The sequence below is a fragment of the Mytilus californianus genome, unplaced genomic scaffold, assembly GCF_021869535.1.
Source record: "Mytilus californianus isolate M0D057914Y unplaced genomic scaffold, xbMytCali1.0.p SCAF_5, whole genome shotgun sequence".
In the NCBI taxonomy this organism is placed as follows: Eukaryota; Metazoa; Mollusca; class Bivalvia; order Mytilida; family Mytilidae; genus Mytilus; species Mytilus californianus.
Genome location: NW_026262701.1, coordinates 28,454,172 through 28,472,189, shown reverse-complemented (window position 1 = coordinate 28,472,189; position 18,018 = coordinate 28,454,172). Strand labels below are relative to the sequence as shown.

Below are 18,018 nucleotides of genomic sequence, written 5' to 3'. Positions count from 1 at the left end.
ACTGAATACAACTTTAGGCTATGAGAACTCCCGTAAAACATTAGACAACAAATATACTGAATACAACTTTAGGCTATGAGAACTCCCGTAAAACATTAGACAACAAATATACTGAATACAACTTTAGGCTATGAGAACTCCCGTAAAAACATTAGACAACACATATACTGAATACAACTTTAGGCTATGAGAACTCCCGTAAAACATTAGACAACAAATATACTGAATACAACTTTAGGCTATGAGAACTCCCGTAAAACATTAGACAACACATATACTGAATACAACTTTAGGCTATGAGAACTCCCGTAAAACATTAGACAACAAATATACTGAATACAACTTTAGGCTATGAGAACTCCCGTAAAAACATTAGACAACACATATACTGAATACAACTTTAGGCTATGAGAACTCCCGTAAAACATTAGACAACAAATATACTGAATACAACTTTAGGCTATGAGAACTCCCGTAAAACATTAGACAACAAATATACTGAATACAACTTTAGGCTATGAGAACTCCCGTAAAACATTAGACAACAAATATACTGAATACAACTTTAGGCTATGAGAACTCCCGTAAAACATTAGACAACAAATATACTGAATACAACTTTAGGCTATGAGAACTCCCGTAAAACATTAGACAACACATATACTGAATACAACTTTAGGCTATGAGAACTTCCGTAAAACATTAGACAACAAATATACTGAATACAACTTTAGGCTATGAGAACTCCCGTAAAACATTAGACAACACATATACTGAATACAACTTTAGGCTATGAGAACTTCCGTAAAACATTAGACAACAAATATACTGAATACAACTTTAGGCTATGAGAACTCCCGTAAAAACATAAGACAATAGATAAACCGAATACATGGCTGTGGTGTGAGAACTCATGTAAAGCATATGAGGACAACAGGTAACACTAAAGACAAAGTTAGGCTATGAGAACTTGTGTAAAATATAGGACAACCGACAAAACGGAATACAACATTAGGCTATGCGAACTCCTGTAAAACATAGAACAATAGACTACATGGAATATAAGGTCGTGGTGTGAGAACTCATAGAAAAACACATGACAACAGATCACACTTAATACAAGGTTTGACTCTTAAATATGTGGCTGATAGATGAGAGCAGGATACAGCTAACTTGATGATCTGTTGTATTCTTCGTCACTAAAATATTTTTTTGAGGATTTTTGCTTGTCTGGTTTTACTTTACTTGATTTGCAATGTAAATATTTAGAAAAGGGTCTTTCCCTTATTTTCCTTTTCTGTGTAGTAATGATGAATATTTATACTTTGATACAATATAATGACATGATAATAGTTTTTGTGAAGTATTAGATGAATGACACGCGTTAATTATTGCTATCCTGTTGTTAAATCATCATTACATAATCTTAAACATTGAACGAATCCCTTAAGTGTTATCAGATGTGTATATAGTCATACTGACCACAATGGTATATAGCAAATGAAAAAAGATCATATGTCATTTTATCACTAGCTACTTTACTTCGTTTTACCTTCATCAGTAACGCTTAAACCCAAAAGTGTGATGGCTAGTGATGTATATAACCACTAGAATACTTGAGGCGCTTTATGATCAAGCGGAACTTAAACAGAATAACCAAATCTACGTTAGGTCATCTTTAATAGAAAGACAAAGGATAAGGGATATCCATCCATGATACAAAATCAGTACATGTACATGCACAGCAAAAAAAAAAAAAACACACAAAAAGCAAAGGAACAGCGTTTGTATTGCTGTTCTTCATCTCAAAGTTTGCTTTTAATAAACTTTAATATCAACGAAGTATTTAAGACAGGTATGCTATAAACCGAAGCTCTGACTACTGAGCTGATGATACCCTCGGGGATCACAAGCAGAGGTGTCGATCTACTGCTTGACAGTGAAAAAATACACTTTTTAAAAAGTAGGTGCTTCTGAAGCTCATTTTTGGATTAACCTGCACCAGTAGCGATGAAACTCGGCGTTATCATCACTAGGGACGCTGAAACCCACAAATTTATCAGAATCGCCATGGGTAAGAGACGACTACATACAGCCTGTAGTAAGGTTTCCTGTTACTTATTTGTATATTTTAAAAAACTATTTATTTTCTTTTTCTAGGGAAACCGAACGATGCTCTTTAGGTATGGCATACTTTTGGTTTTCTATGTTGTATTTTGTGTACTGTTGTTTGTCTGTTTGTCTTTTTCTTTTTTAGCCATGGCGTTGTCAGTTTATTTTCGACTTATGAGTTTGAATGTCCCTTCGGTATCCTTAGCCTCTCTTTTTGAAATGTGTCTGATTGCATTCATAACAAAATATAAGTTTTATTGAACTTTATTGATGGAACAAAATTCGACAACTCTAAAACCGAGCTCCTTGATAATAAATAATAGTTATGAAAAGTATTACTCAAACTGATGTGTTTGCATTTTCTACACACTGAAAGTAGCGAAAGTACAATACTATCAGATTAGTAGAACAACCAGAATGTATATTTTTCGCTATACATGTAGTATGAATTACCACACTTAAATGGCACTTATTCATAGTGTGTAGTTTGTTTTAATCTGGTTTGTTCTATACTACTACCTCTAAAGATAGAAAGACAGACAGTAAAACATTATACTGTATATAAAATTCTGTTTTTTTACAAATGTAAAGGTATGTTTATTTTTCTTTTGTGTTTTTATTCTTAAGTGTTTATGTAAATCATGTTTCCTTGAAGATGACATGACATTTTCTTGAACTTAATTGTTGTGTAGTCATATAGAGTTTAATGCAGTGATATGGTAGTCATATTCATAACCTTGCATTATCTTTCCCGTCGTTGTTCAGTGGCTTAACGCTGCCCCATATACTTAGTAATTATATTAGTATTAATTTCCATTGGTTCAATATGCTGAATGTATGTCAAAAGAAATATATAGAGAAATATATATACGTCGCAAATAAGTGTTGACTCAACAATACGGTGTCTGCTCTCTTTAGAGAATACGAGTTTTTTGTTTAAAACTTAATTTCAAACTCGTTTCGGTACTCAGTGATGAGATATTCTGTAAATTTGTTCTTTTCATGTATATTGTATGATGGCATCATTGTATTACACGACGAATCTTACCTTTAATTATAGGAATCTTTAATACCATTGCAATTTACTTTTCTGAACATGTTTGAAAACATAAACTTGATTAAAGAGATGCATTTAGTAACCTATGGTGCGAGATATAAATAGCTATTAGAAAGTGGATTAGTCAAGTTGAAGGATTAAGAAAGATAAGAAATGATATTTTGTAAGACTGATTTCTTTGAACGCATTCATCATGCTTAACTCAGTTTCTACTTCTATTTGTGTATTAATGTCATTGTATTGCGCTAATCCTGTAATTAACATGTTTCCACTTTTAGTGAAATTCTACAGCTTCAGGGTTGATTAATACCATTATGTCTCTGGTGTCGTACGATTACGTATTTATTCACGTACGATAGATATATATGTCGTATGTTCGTGTAAACGTATCTTAAAGCATTTAAATCTAAAAGTTAACTTCAAAGTGTGTCATTTAAATCAAATATTGATAAACATTCGAATATGCATTACATTCATCATAACTAAACATAAAGAGATGCTCTGATTTCTTTAGATGTGTATGTTAGTGTGTGTGTGTGTGTGTGAGAGAGAGAGAGAGAGAGAGAGAGAGAGAGAGAGAGAGAGAGAGAGAGAGAGAGGACGATTAGTATCTGTGGATATTAACCCATATTTCATTTCCTATATTAGTCCATGTTTTTGTACAAAGTTAATTAAAGTAACTTTTAACTATTGTTGTTTGCCTGTTTTGATTGTATCTATCTCTTCGCTCGTTCTTATTTCAATTAAAAATGGGGTATGGAGAGAATAAACAAGAGCCAGCATTATCTTGAGCTATTTGGAAATGACAACTGAGCTAGAGGTGCAGCAGTTTAATACATGTGGTCTCAATCATTAGCCCTAGTGAAGCATGTTGATATTCTTTCATACCTGCTACATGTACATATACATGTATATTCAGTGCGAGTTGTCTCTTTTATATATTTGTAGTATTGAAGGTACAATAGAGGGAGAAATTATCACATGATACAAAACAATTCATCAGGTCTAAGACTCCTTACCTACGACATCATAAATTTAAAAGAAAATACTTAATATATAAAAGATAAGCTTGAATTTGGCAATTGGACAAAATAGTATGCAATCTTCTGATTATCCGTCGCTTGCATTGTGTTTTTAAATGATTCATTGGCATATTGAACAATTATTTTTGGTGTTAACAATAATGCCATGGCAACAAATTAAAACAAAATCACCAGGTGGATAAGTTATTTGTAAATGTTGGTGCGAATTCGTCTATTGTGGCGAGAGCAATGAAACAAGTTGAATAGTGAATAGGAGCAAAAAGTACTGATGGAGGCTTAAATAAGTGAAAACTGCGTTCTACCAACATTATTATATGTTCTAGTTTCTGCTCAAACCTAAATGAACCTCATCTCTAATCTGGCAGCTTATCCTAACGAAACACGATCTTATCTTAATCCATGTATATCATTCGACGAGAATAAAATTAGCTACGACAAATGTACGACTGCAAATTGGCAAAAAACAGGGTTATACCGACAGTGACTATCTTACTACTTGTTATATAGTTCATTATCTAATGTATATAACAATATATATGACGAAGTACAAAGATTTATAGATTTGTTCATTTATCCAGATGATAGGTTACGCCCTGTTATTTTTACTTTACTTTCTGATTCACTAAAAACATATTGCATCGATTTTGAACTCTCTAATTCATGTTGATGAATCTGGACTTTTAAAAATTGTGTAATGAATCAATTGGAAGTACAATAAATTCATTTGCATCTTGAAAGTATACAGCATTTGACTAAATTCGTGTCTTATGGTTAGATAAGAGACATTCACGTATCTTCTATTATATGATACATACTAGTAATCACTTGAAATGACTCATCAACGAATTGGAACAGGAGTATCCCGGCAGGTGTCACTAGTGGATCAGGAACTGCTGACCCATTCGGAGCATTAGAGTTCACCTAAGTGTTTGGAGGGGTTCAAAATCATTATGTCGAAAAAGGATAAGACTAAACAATGTCCAACAGACAAAAGAGAAAACGTAAACAACAGTTCACAAAACAATATCCCAAAAATTAAGGATCTGAAAACACGAACTCAACCAAAACCAGGAACTCAAGTACTTCGGACTTGTGCAGTTAAGGTTCCACTTTTGTTACCGGTGCGCTTGTGGGACACATAAAGAAATAAACGAACAAAAAAAAACGTAAATGCCCAGGCTTTAAGAAAGTAACGATTTCATGATCCTCCATACTTTTTTCTTTGTACACTGTAGTTGTTAGACGTGGGATTTGGGTTTCTTCCTATAGAAACTTGTACTACAGAAAGTTTATAGTATGAAAACGTTAACTTACAATAAAGAAATAGGTAAGCGATGAAACTAAACAAAAACAAAAAAAGATGTAGGAGGAAATTTATGACAGCATAAAACGTTTAGAAATAAAGGTATGCAATGATACAAAAGTCTTTTTATTAGCGAATATGATTTTTTATGAAATTTAATAGTAAAAGTGACATAACATGTTCATAGCTCTTCACAATACAGACTTAAATGCTAATTCTGTAGCAAATATAACTGTTGTTCCATTTGTTGCTGAATAATAATTTAAATCAGATCGTATGACTCAAATTATTAATGATTTTCCATTGTATGGTAAAATACTTAGTAGTTTTACCAATACCGTTGGATACCACTAAATTACAGGAATAGAGGTCAAGAAATGAATACAAGGTCACATCAGCACCATAAAACGAACACAAGTGAAATTCCTTCACCGAAGCAAATGATCCAATATCAAATATGTTTTTGTGACGAGAGATGCTCATGAACAATTTTCCAGCCTCTTCTTTTATATATGGAAAAATAAGTTTATTTGATAAGCTTCTACTCAAAAAGAATGAAAATTCGAACTTTTTGGACAACCCGTTGATGGTGAATAGTGTTGATTCAGGCCAAAAAAGGAGGGGGATATATGTAACATATGGGATGGAAAATGGTTCCAATTTAGTTTCAAGTTCATTATTGAAGGTGGCAAAATATATCGAAAGCTTCTTTCGAAATTATAACCTTTCCAACGTTCGGTAAAACATGTCTTTTTCTATAAAGGTAATGATTTGATGCGCCTGAGCTTTCAAGTATACACGTGCTTCGGTTATAGGGGTACCTATTATTTAGAAACGGCGTAGGGATTGCACATATGCATATGAACTCATAAAGAAAAAGGTCAAATGGTTATTAATATCGACGATTGCGGCGATTTTTTGGTACTATATCAAATTTAAAATGTAAAGACTCGCACTGATTGATCGCTTAAAATGTTTTGTTTTAGAATGTCCCCGGTTAGTATTTTCCGCTTCGTTTTTTTTTTGTAGACGTAGATTTGTTATGAGAGTGGTGTCTGTGGAATCATATAGAGCCCTTGTGTTTACTGTTTTGTGTTTCTACCATTTAATACAGTTTACTAGTATAGTATGTTTTTATTATTGTTGTTATTGTATAAACTTTATGATTGTTTATTAATTTGTTTATATTCTGTTTCAAATATTTTTCTACATTATAAGCACTTTAATCATTTTTCAGTTGCATGACGGTAAATAACAGTAAGCACGAGCTGTAGTTTCATTTGTATAAATTTGCTTATGCTGACGTATGCACATCAGCAGTAATATAATTTTTTCTTCAAAAAATTCATTTTTGTTTTAATTTAATGAATTAAAGTGACTCAAGTGAAAATGTATATTTAAGGAATAACTGTAATATTTTTTCTGTCTATGAAGAATTAACATAAAAAATGTGGTGCACACTGAATAACCGGCGTAGCAGGTTATTTAAAAGTGTGCACCACATTTTTTATGTTATTTCGAATAGACAGAAAAAATATTAAAGTAATTCCTTATAATTTAATTCTAAAAAGGAGTAAATAATGATAAAAACGTTGATGACGTCGCGGTCACATGACAAAATTGTGTCTATGAGCTGATAGACAAAACACTTTCAGCCAATCAAAAGACTCGTTACATCCAAAATTAAATTATATAACAATGCTGCTTATTTTATTTTGTTGATACAGATCAGGTGTGCAGAAACTGTGAACACATACCCAGCACTTATGTTATGTTGGAAAGAACAAAAACTATAAAACAGGTTTAGAAAAATAACATAAAAAAGTATATTTAATAAATTAAACTTTGGCAATATCAAATATTGCGTATAATAAATATTAAATACAATATTTACAGCTTTAAAACACAACCAGTTAACAAAAATAAATACTATAATCAAAATATCAATAGAACAAGTGTCAAAACAATATAATAAATTTGACAGCACGACAGAATTAGTTTCATCTTTGGAATGGAGAGATAATGACCGTCGTGCAACGAGACCAATTTGTCCTTTATATTAAAGCCATAAACCGTCCGAGTGTTGTTAGTAATAAAATCAGATTTGAATATCTCTGTATTGAAAAATGCCCTCGCAGTCGATAGAACGTTAACGTTAGTCATATCAATTTCCAGGAAGAGTAATCCACTGAGATTGATGTTTAATAGAATTTTTCATCTTTTTTTCCATTTTATAAAAGATGGAAATTAGAATGTATGACGGTAAATGGTAAAACCATTCGGGATTCATTTCCTGTCACTTCGGAGTGTTATTGCATCGCTGCAATTTTCGATTCGTCCCTGATCACGTCCAGCGGGACTTTCAAACCACGTAAAGTGTTGGCTGAATTTGTTATTACCGTCTCTGCACACGGGCCTGTATCAGCAGTTTAACCATATCTGGAAAAAGAAAAGATTTGTTTTAATGTTTTGTCAAATTAAATAAAGAGTAAAGTTCAGCATGGACAATGGACAATGATTAATCAAGGAAATAAAACACGCACCCTTAAATGTACTTCAACGAGACAGAAATCCAACGACATAAGAATTTAACAATATAACACTATGTCAACATTTACAAATATATTTTCTTAGATCTCCTCAAACAAAGTTGATAATTTTTTTTACCAAAATCAATACACAATATTAAATAGTTGTGAATCTAGTTCATTAAAAATAATATTTTGATTGTATACAACTGACGATTTCAATCTGTTAGCGATATTTCCTTAGTGGGTAAAACTTCAATTTAATGGCCATAACTTTCCTGTTTTAATAAAACCCTTCCGATTAATTGCATTCTACTTAAAACGGTGTATTAAAACAACCTTGATGAAATGTATTTTACTTTCTCATTATTCTCAATACATTACACTTCAGTTCCTAGGCTGAATTTGTAATTAAATATTTATCCCTTGACCTTTTGCGTTCTGCTTTCACATTAGAAAAGTAGCCCCTCGTTATATGCATTTTTTACAAAATAATAGCTTCACTTGAGCATTGAACCATATTTTATGATTAACAAAGGCATATTTGTCAAGTGAGTAGTCTAAAATCGCTTTTTTTAATAAACATTTATAATATTTCCCTAGTGTCTATGGTATCATTGAAGAAATAAAACACATATATAGAAACTTTAAAGCATGTTTGTTTACATTCCAATCCATTCATTATTTAATAATTAAATATGTACACATTAAAATTTAAAATTTATTAACAGGAATGATTACGTGGGGCTTTCAGTGCATTTTTATATATGACCATGTATTTCGCTACTCATTTCGTTTGTAATTTGATTTCAAATGTCAATTTCAACCCATATGTTACACATTATATTGCATCATCAAAAATGCACTGTAGTAAAACGAATCGATTGAACATATCACTTTCATCTTAAAATCAATATTACTAATATCAAATATCTCTAAAAGGTGAAATTCACTGAATATCATATACTCTAAAAGCTTTAGTTCAATTTCTTAACTTTGAATCAAATATTTTCTTGATTAGCTTAATTTCTTCAAATCAAACTAGGCTTTTAAGCATTGGATTTTATTTATTTGACAAGACAAGACAAGACACATAATTACTTTGACAGATATATTATCACTGTCTTTAAACAGAAGTCCATTACTCCTCGTAGTGAGTGTTCATCTGATTTAACTCGTCAAATTAAAGATCAGCTTATTAAGACGTTAGCTGAGAATAGTTATTCTATCTTGTCCATTTAGTAATACTCGGGGTCTATTAATCATGCTCTAAAACGTTTTATATTCTATGCGTGGCTCTCGAAACTGATGGTATTGGGCAAACCCAATAAAATTTTTGAAGAAAAACACGTGTGGTACAAAAATCGGAAGTGCTTTCAGGGTTTGGACTGTAAAATATTATTTTTATGTTTTTTATATTATATTTTTTTAATTTTTTTTATATTAAGTGGAGATTGTCTTATCCAAGTAGTTTTAGTGTCACATTGCATGCATACACAGTTGTTTTATTAGCATACGTCACTTAACAAGATCTTTATTTATGCATCGTATGATCAAGATTGCATCAGTTTATGACAGTAGCTGCCAAGACATGACAAAGAAACGAAATATTGCAAATAATCGCAAAACAAGTTGAAAAGAAAACACGAACATGCACTTTGAACGACATTTCCTTGTCTTTCAAATAATATGGTATGTCTAAAATATCAACCTCATGAGCAGGCCCTTCTTTGATGTAGATGCGAGGTGTTTGGCAATGAGACAGTCACCCTACGACACAAACATCCAAAGGACATTTAGAGGTCAACATAGTTACAATCTTCAACAATAGACAGGTGCTTATACAATATAGCAAGTCCTAAATTATCCCGAGTATACGAACAGTTGCAATGAATTAAACAGAAACGATCTAAAATTTACAATCAACACCAAAATCTCCGGATAAACACAATCATTATGTCAGATATGACATAAAACTAGCTATGCTATTGGTTTTAGTGATTTTTCAAAATTGCAAATAACGTAAATTCTTTCCATGTGTGTTACGTCGTCACAGCTTGCTTTGCATCACATCTTGTCAAATAAATAACATTCAGAAATTTTATTAAAGGTGATGGATATCATTTTCTTCTGGATAAAATATCGCAATAAATGGCTTTCTTTTATTTCAATTTTCTGTTATTAAATTGTGAGCTATTGTTTCGAATTAAGAACTGTTCATAAATTATCTCTGAATCAAATATACATTTAGTTTTATTTTAGTTATCATGACCCTTAACACACATCCTAACACGTAACGACCTAACTAATTTGTTATAATTTGATGTATTGCTGTTTTTCTTTGTTGGAATTATAATGTAGGGGGACAATACCAGTGATTTTGAAATATAAGTTTATTTAAAATATAAAAAAGCAAAGTCACTAGGTTTTAAAAGGTTACCTTATGGACTCTTTTTTGAAAATTTTTAAAAGATAGCAGAAAACCATCATATTTTTGTAAGACCAAATAATTAAAATATAACGTCTTTAAAATATGCACACTCTTATAAAGCATTTTGCAATCGAACATCATATTTATTCAGTTTCACCAAAAAAACTTAAATCGAGGTTTTCTTTAAACAGGTCTGCTGTTATAAGTATATGTTTGACTTGTCAGCTTAATATTAAAGAAGGAAACCAAGGAATTCCTCATATTAAAATATTTCGGGACACAGATTGAAGAATAAAAATACGTACAATGTTAAGAAATGTAAACGCATAAAATAAATTAGGGGAAAGTTATGGAAATGGAGACGAATATGTAAATATACGATTATCAATAATAGGCACTTGTCAAGCTCTAAATTGCTATCTATTTATGGTTTTGAACCTATATATGTATATTTTATAGGGGAAGGTCATTTGTTGTGCCGAAAAATCTGTCAATACGATTTCATTTCATCTTGTTGGTATATTTTTTTTTATCTTTTATCAATACTTTTATAATTTTGTTTGTCTGTGCTGTACCGTCGTTAGACAGTCCGATATATATTAAGTTTTCTGGTTGGTTGTTTTCTATAGACTCTTGTGTATATTGCGTGTATAACTGACAATAAAGCAAATTTATTCATTTTACTTCATCCCCTATTGAGCCTCCATTTAATTAGCTACTGTCGAAGTACCTACTTGATATTATTAGTCTCGCCTGGTGTTCTTGTATGCTATTTATAGCTCATATGAGTAACATTGACATATAATCATCATTCACATCTTCAATTAGTAATCACTTTGATCCTAATTTGTATTTTTATCACGCGTTGTTAATAAAAAATACCTTCAAGGCCCTTACGTTTACAGTAAGTTAAAATGGTCAAGTACGATTTGACATTAAAACACATGAAGTGACTAAAGGTTCTATTTTTGCACCTGCTAATATGCAACTAAGTTCGTAGACTGTTTTAAGTGGGTTGACAATTATATTATATATATCTGAAATTAAAATCTTTGTTTTACCGGAATGAAACAATAGAAAGAATGCCAAATTTAGAACCAAGATAGAGACTCTAACCTTTAAGCGTCATTGAAGATTCCTTTGTTCTTTATATTTAAACATCTGATTGTCACATTTTCTCTTCTGTTGTGCAATATTATCTGTTCTTAACTGGATAATCTTAAAGCCCTATGATTTCAAGCGATCAACTTTAATGCAACTATAGAGATCTTAAAATAGGAGCAGCATAAAAATATGTCTGCTATACGACAATATATTCTTAAAACTGTAGGAAAACATGAACGTTTTTTTTTTTATCGAACAAAGAAGTATACGGGTTTGATATTCATGTACCACTACATCAATTGTTAATAATCCATACATAAAAGAAAAGTGGTTATTTTGAGAATAAGGTTTTAATTTTATTGTTTCTGTTAAATTTATCTCCATCTTTCATAGACTCAGGAAGATTTAAAACTTAATATTTGTCTACTGTTAACGAATGTATGTTGCTCTCTAAAAGTTTTTTTTTATACTCATTAGGTTGCTATCGAGAGGATGTGTATCCAGCACCTCCTTATTGGTATTTGAGCGAGTTTCTTCAGTAACAGTTATACCTGACATTAGTTCGTTATCATGCTCTGAGGTGCAAATGAAACACTTGTTACAAATCACGTTTCTTGATTGATTTTTACTATGAAGTTGTTAGCAGATTAGATTTACTTTTAACTTATGGTATAATAAATGCATATATGTACAGAGGTAACGGTTAATCGAATAAACTAATATCTACGAACAGGATTGTATTGTTTCACTCCCTATACTCTAAACTAAGCCTTAAAGTTTAAATATCTTTCAATTTATCAGAAAAGATCTGCATACTATATTGCTTGCAAAAGTCTTTATATTTGTTTAATTAAGCGTTGGTATGACATTGATATTTGGTAAAGATACACGATTTTAAACTACTGCACAATATTTAATATAGTTTAATATGTCTGCGAAAATTTATTTACAGTTAACAAAAACTGCACAAGGTAAAGATGAGAACAAGCAAATAGCCGATAACGGCAATACCTTGCCGAAATAATTAAACCCTTAAAATTCAAATTCAAATGATAAAATCGGTGTAAGTTTGAATACTATCTAGAAGATACAAACGTTTAAATGTTGACATAATCTGCCAGACCGCAATATTGAAAACTATCTGTAATAAATACGGAAACACGTGTCAAGTTCTGGGTAAAATTCTAAGATTCCACACAGGTTTTCATATATACAATGTTACAATATAAGAATATGACAGAATTTTACCGCAGATAAAAAACCTTCAACGAAATATTTTTATCAATTTTCTTTTATTTCTTCTTTAGAAGATTCTTAATTTTGCAGAAAAAATATAAATTTTTCTTCCGTCTAATACTTTCACACACTTAAATAATTAAATGAGACGACACAATTATGTTTTGTATAGAAAAATGCATGAACACATCTTACATATATAAAAAGAACTTGGTACATTCGAACATACACAATAAATAAATACATTTTCACTTACCATATTTTTACTCTTTATCAGCTTTGCACCATTCGCTTACTAAGTATATTTTTCAAAGCATGTTTAATTCTAATAAGTTTTTTAAAACGTATTCTAGGATATCTTTTCAGTTCACACATAGGTCCTCCCCAGTCTCTTGTACATAGACACCGGCAGTACCCGAATATAGATCTTGGCATTATAAGAGTTCCTCCATTTAGACAACTGTGCGGATTGTAACATCGCATGCCACTGGGTACAGCGGATGACTTCCTAGAACAGCAACTCAATACCACTATAACTACAGTTACTTTGAACACTTTATGTAAGAAAGTTGTCTGCATTGTTAATTTAAACTTCGATTTAGTTTTTCAAAAATTGATGATTTAAAATCTCGTCTTCTTAGTCTGCGATTGAGCAATATATATCTTTCTCGTGTGTAATATCGTCCTTTTAAATGAAAGATTCTAATCTACAATAAATATCATAACACAACTGTTGCATCAGTATCAAGAATTGTAGTTATACACATTATATCGCCTACACCATGTGTTTCAATGTAATATTCAAGTTTGGAGGGCTCAATTTATTAGCAGTCTAAGCCCCGCCTTCTTTTCAGCTATTGGATCATTATTCTCGATGCAATTCCCACAGATTTTATGAATGAACAGGTAAACTAATAATACGTTGTTTAACAACAACAGTTAAATTGATTTCATATACATGTACCTTACCATAAGTTTATTATGACTGAGCTGCCTCCTGCTTTGTTTTTATGTGTGTATATCTGTGTATACAATTATAATTAATATTGATATATGATTTCCATTGCGGATATTTGTTTAAAATACACATCCCCTACTTTGTATGAGTGACAATTAATTAGTGTTTTACAACCACTTCCTTCTAAAAAAACAGTACACCTGTTATTGCGTTATACTACTACATAGGTTAAACCCGTGATTGACAGCTTATTTTAAAGCAATCTGTGATTACATTTAACATACTGTTTTTTTCTTTTATTCATGTGTTCAAAGAATGGAAATCTTACTTTCTTATTATATATTCGTATAAAACACTAGTTATATCTAGGTCGTGTATGCAGTTTTGTAATTAGAGCATAGGTCTGAGCGTAACAGGAACGATTTATTATTTTTGAATTTGTTTAAATCAGACAAAATACACGTATACCTGTACTTATGTTATCTTATAACTTTTATAAAACGTGAAAGTCATAAGCATGCTACACGTAAATTGAAACGTACACACCAGGATGATTTCCGATAAAAAAAAAGGACTTTAGTCATTGAACGTGATGATTTTACTCATTGCACTTTAATACAATTAAAATCGTAATCAATTTAAATACTACATTGACTAAGATATAATTGATCTTTCAATATTGTTTATTTTCCGAACATCATTGATGTTTTTAAGCAAACAATAGATGGATATATCTCAATTTACATTGACAGCAAACATATACTTTATTCTACTATATAGAGAAGCTACATCATTTTTGGTGAATAAAATAAACACTTTATGAAGTGTTTAAAAAGGGATAAAACTGTTTCTTTCTTCTACTTAAATCGCTATTGTAGAATGCCCATGCAGTTTATTAACTAATTGAACTTGACAATTGCAACAAAAACATTCATAATATTTCGCTTATTTGCGTAATTAAATACACTACTTTTTATTTGCAAAACTGAAAATAGTAAATAAAAACTTTCCATGAGGGCATTTAATAGGAAAAACAGGAAAACTCTTAACTATCCACTTCATTAGTTAAAAGGAAAATTCTAATTATTTCATGTTTTAAAAAAACAAGTAAAACGTTCAACAACAGTGCAAGTTACACACAGAATATGAAAAAAAACCCAACTACATTATAGATTCGGTGGGTTCCGAGAGCGGTGCGTTCTGGATTTACCTTAATAAGAACGCGCAAACCGACAAAAAGTTGAAAGGCAAGGATGTATTAATCATCCAATACGTTAGAAGCAATAAGACCATCAGGGACTTTAAAAGAATAGCCAAATTCATCTACGGTCAACTTTGCCCTAAAAAGTTTGGAGCATAGTTTCAGAGTGATTTCAATTTTTTTTAATAGAGAATTTATGATTTTTGTTTTATATAAATCAGGTCAGTACCGAAGCACGGACTATTTGAAGTGATGATAGTACCCTCGGGGACTAACAGTCCACCTATACCAAACAAAAATAACAATTTGGTATGTTCGGAGCGCTTTTCTGTATTATACGGAAGCGTTCATTGATAATACGAAACATATAGTTGTCAAGATTCCAGGTAATGCATGTAGGTAGAATATACAAAGCCAAGTATGCTACTACATGTAAGAGCATACACAATTGAAATACCTAGTGTTACCCACGGACAAGTGTTGGACAAATCAAAAGAAACGAGAAAAAAAAATCATTAAAACTTTCCGACGCTGATTCGAAAATATTTAATACTCATTATATATAAATTCACCTATCAAATAAGCCCTTTACGACTTTCAAATGCAAAGGACATTCTATTCATTTTTCGCTCATCAGCTTGAATATTTTCTGCAAAACTGCTTTTAATTTTTAATTAGAAATTTGTATAAGTCTACACAAGATAATATTTTCTGTAATAAGTCTACCTTATTTTGTTTTCAAAATATTTTGTCTCTGGTGTTCCTTACAAAAATAATCCCTAAAACACGAGTCATGCGCAATGAAATATTCGCCATGCGCAATGTAATATCCGTCATGCGCAATGATATCTGTATTATGTGCAATGGAATCTGTATCAAGCGTTTATATACTAAATTCTATAGATGTTTCGATCATATTTGAAGGGTTGAAATTAAATAAAAATATATCTTAAAAAGACGAAAATAAAATTGCAAATTTACTGCATGCAGTAATAACCTAAATAACACAACAAAAACGAAAACTACCTCTTAAACTGCAATATAACGAGATCAATATCATATTCTGGAACACTATAGATTTTTTTCAATGTAAATAGACTTGCAGGTAGTTCTGTTTTTTTCTAAGATAAAAGTTAGCATTCACACCTTTCTATCAATTTAGATTACAGAAGGTTAAGCATAATAACAATATCATCCTAAATGTCAATGAAGGAACAAGTCACAAAGAAGTGGAACCATGCAATTTGCCATGTATTTTATATCTACCAAGTAAGTACTCTAAAAATGAAAGAGAACAAAACATGTGGTACATGTATTATAACTAACGAGACAACAATTTATCAAAAGACAAAAACAAAACAAAACACAAGGATGTTAATAACTAAAGGTCACATTTCCACTTGTCATCCAAGCAGTACTACCATTTTAGTGTGCATACTTCGAGGTTCTGATAACATTATGTCATCTTAAGGAACATATGTTCAAATGAATACATGACATATAACTGCAAATAGGTTTGGGAAATTCCCCAAAAATTATTTTTCACATGGGAAAATGATTTGAATATTAAATATTCTGAATAATATACTACATGTACATAGATTTTGGTAACAATTTTCCATATTTCCATCAAAATCAAAATGTTATTCACTGCGATACATAGCTATCGAAGAAATGTGGATAGACCACAGCATTTTTTTATATGTGTTTGCATTTGTGTATAATTGGGCACCGAATGACATCCTTAAGCAACATGAATAGATTTGTATCTGAAAGACATCACGTAGTTTTACCGCCTATGGAATGTTGTTTTTTTTTGTTAAGGATGGCATTCAATCTAAATTTACAAAAAATTATATCAATTTGCAATATTCGGTCAAAACTACATTAACACCAACATTAAAGGCCAAATAACACAATTTATGGATATTTTTAGAAATTTTTAAAAATCTGTCAGGTGTTTTTCCATAACATTTAACATTCAAATTACGTTTGGTTCCATAAATTGAAGCAGCTTGGACTTTAGAAAAACAAATCTTTATTTTTTGTTTGATCACATAAATCAATACTTCACCTCTTTATAATGTATATACTACAGAAAAAGAGTTCTGCACTTGCAATAAAAGGTGTTCCCTCTCAACATAAATTCTTCATCCCCGAATAATAGAATGGTTAATCATGTGATGGAATTAAAATAGATTCTACATTTCTCTTCTATCATCATGGTCAGTTAACAACAATGTAAGCTAAAATCATTCTGTTAAATAAGTTGGCTACTGTGGATGTGATTATATCGAAACAAATAAACGCTCAGAGGAATTTAAATTAATGGCGCTCTCCCCCAAAAGCAACATAAATGTTACCAACGAAACCTGCAAATTTACTTCAAAATTTTCATATCAAACTCGTGCATGAAATATGCAACTGACAAAGTTGAAATCGTCTTAAAATCAATTCTTTAAGATACGTCTAAAAATGTATTAGATAACAATTGGTTTTGAAATACTTTGACAAAAAAAAAAACGTAAAACCGTAAGTATCTTTGCGTTTCTTTTTAAATACAAAATGGAGGAAGTTATTGTTTAAAAAACATCTTTGATTAAACTTAGTAGCATAAAAAAAGTCTTTGAAACTGACTTCAACAAGATGTTTGGTTTTTGATTGCCAACATGTTTGCTACGTTTGGAGGATGCATTTTCCAACAAATAATCGGTATTCTTACGGGATTTGACTGGGTTATTCTTGCCGACTTATTCCTTTTTTCATATAAGGCAGACTTCTTACATGAGCTTCTCTTGAAGAGTGAAAAATGCTGGAATGATCCTCAAACTGCGTGATCTGCTATATAGTTGATGTAAGTTCTCTCAATAAAAAAATCTAGGTTTGGTTTTACACATTTATCCGGTCGAACTCGAAATAAATGAAAATAACACTTTATCAATAATGTATACCACTGATACAATAAGGTCTGCCACAGGTTTTGACTTAATATAGAAATTGGCAATGCAGGTCGTTTGACAAGAAAACTTTACGACAAAAGAGATG

The 18,018-nt window shown here is 31.1% G+C and overlaps 1 long non-coding RNA gene across 1 annotated transcript; it reads right to left on the bottom strand.

Annotated features, from left to right (window-relative positions):
• Positions 1-7,317: 7,317 nt before the first annotated feature.
• On the bottom strand, positions 7,318-13,631 carry LOC127701022 (uncharacterized). Its single transcript, XR_007981800.1, has 2 exons — positions 13,071-13,631; positions 7,318-7,954 (listed from the first exon to the last, which is right to left on the bottom strand). It is a non-coding gene; the product is annotated as an uncharacterized LOC127701022 (long non-coding RNA).
• Between the last annotated feature and the right edge of the window lie 4,387 nt (positions 13,632-18,018).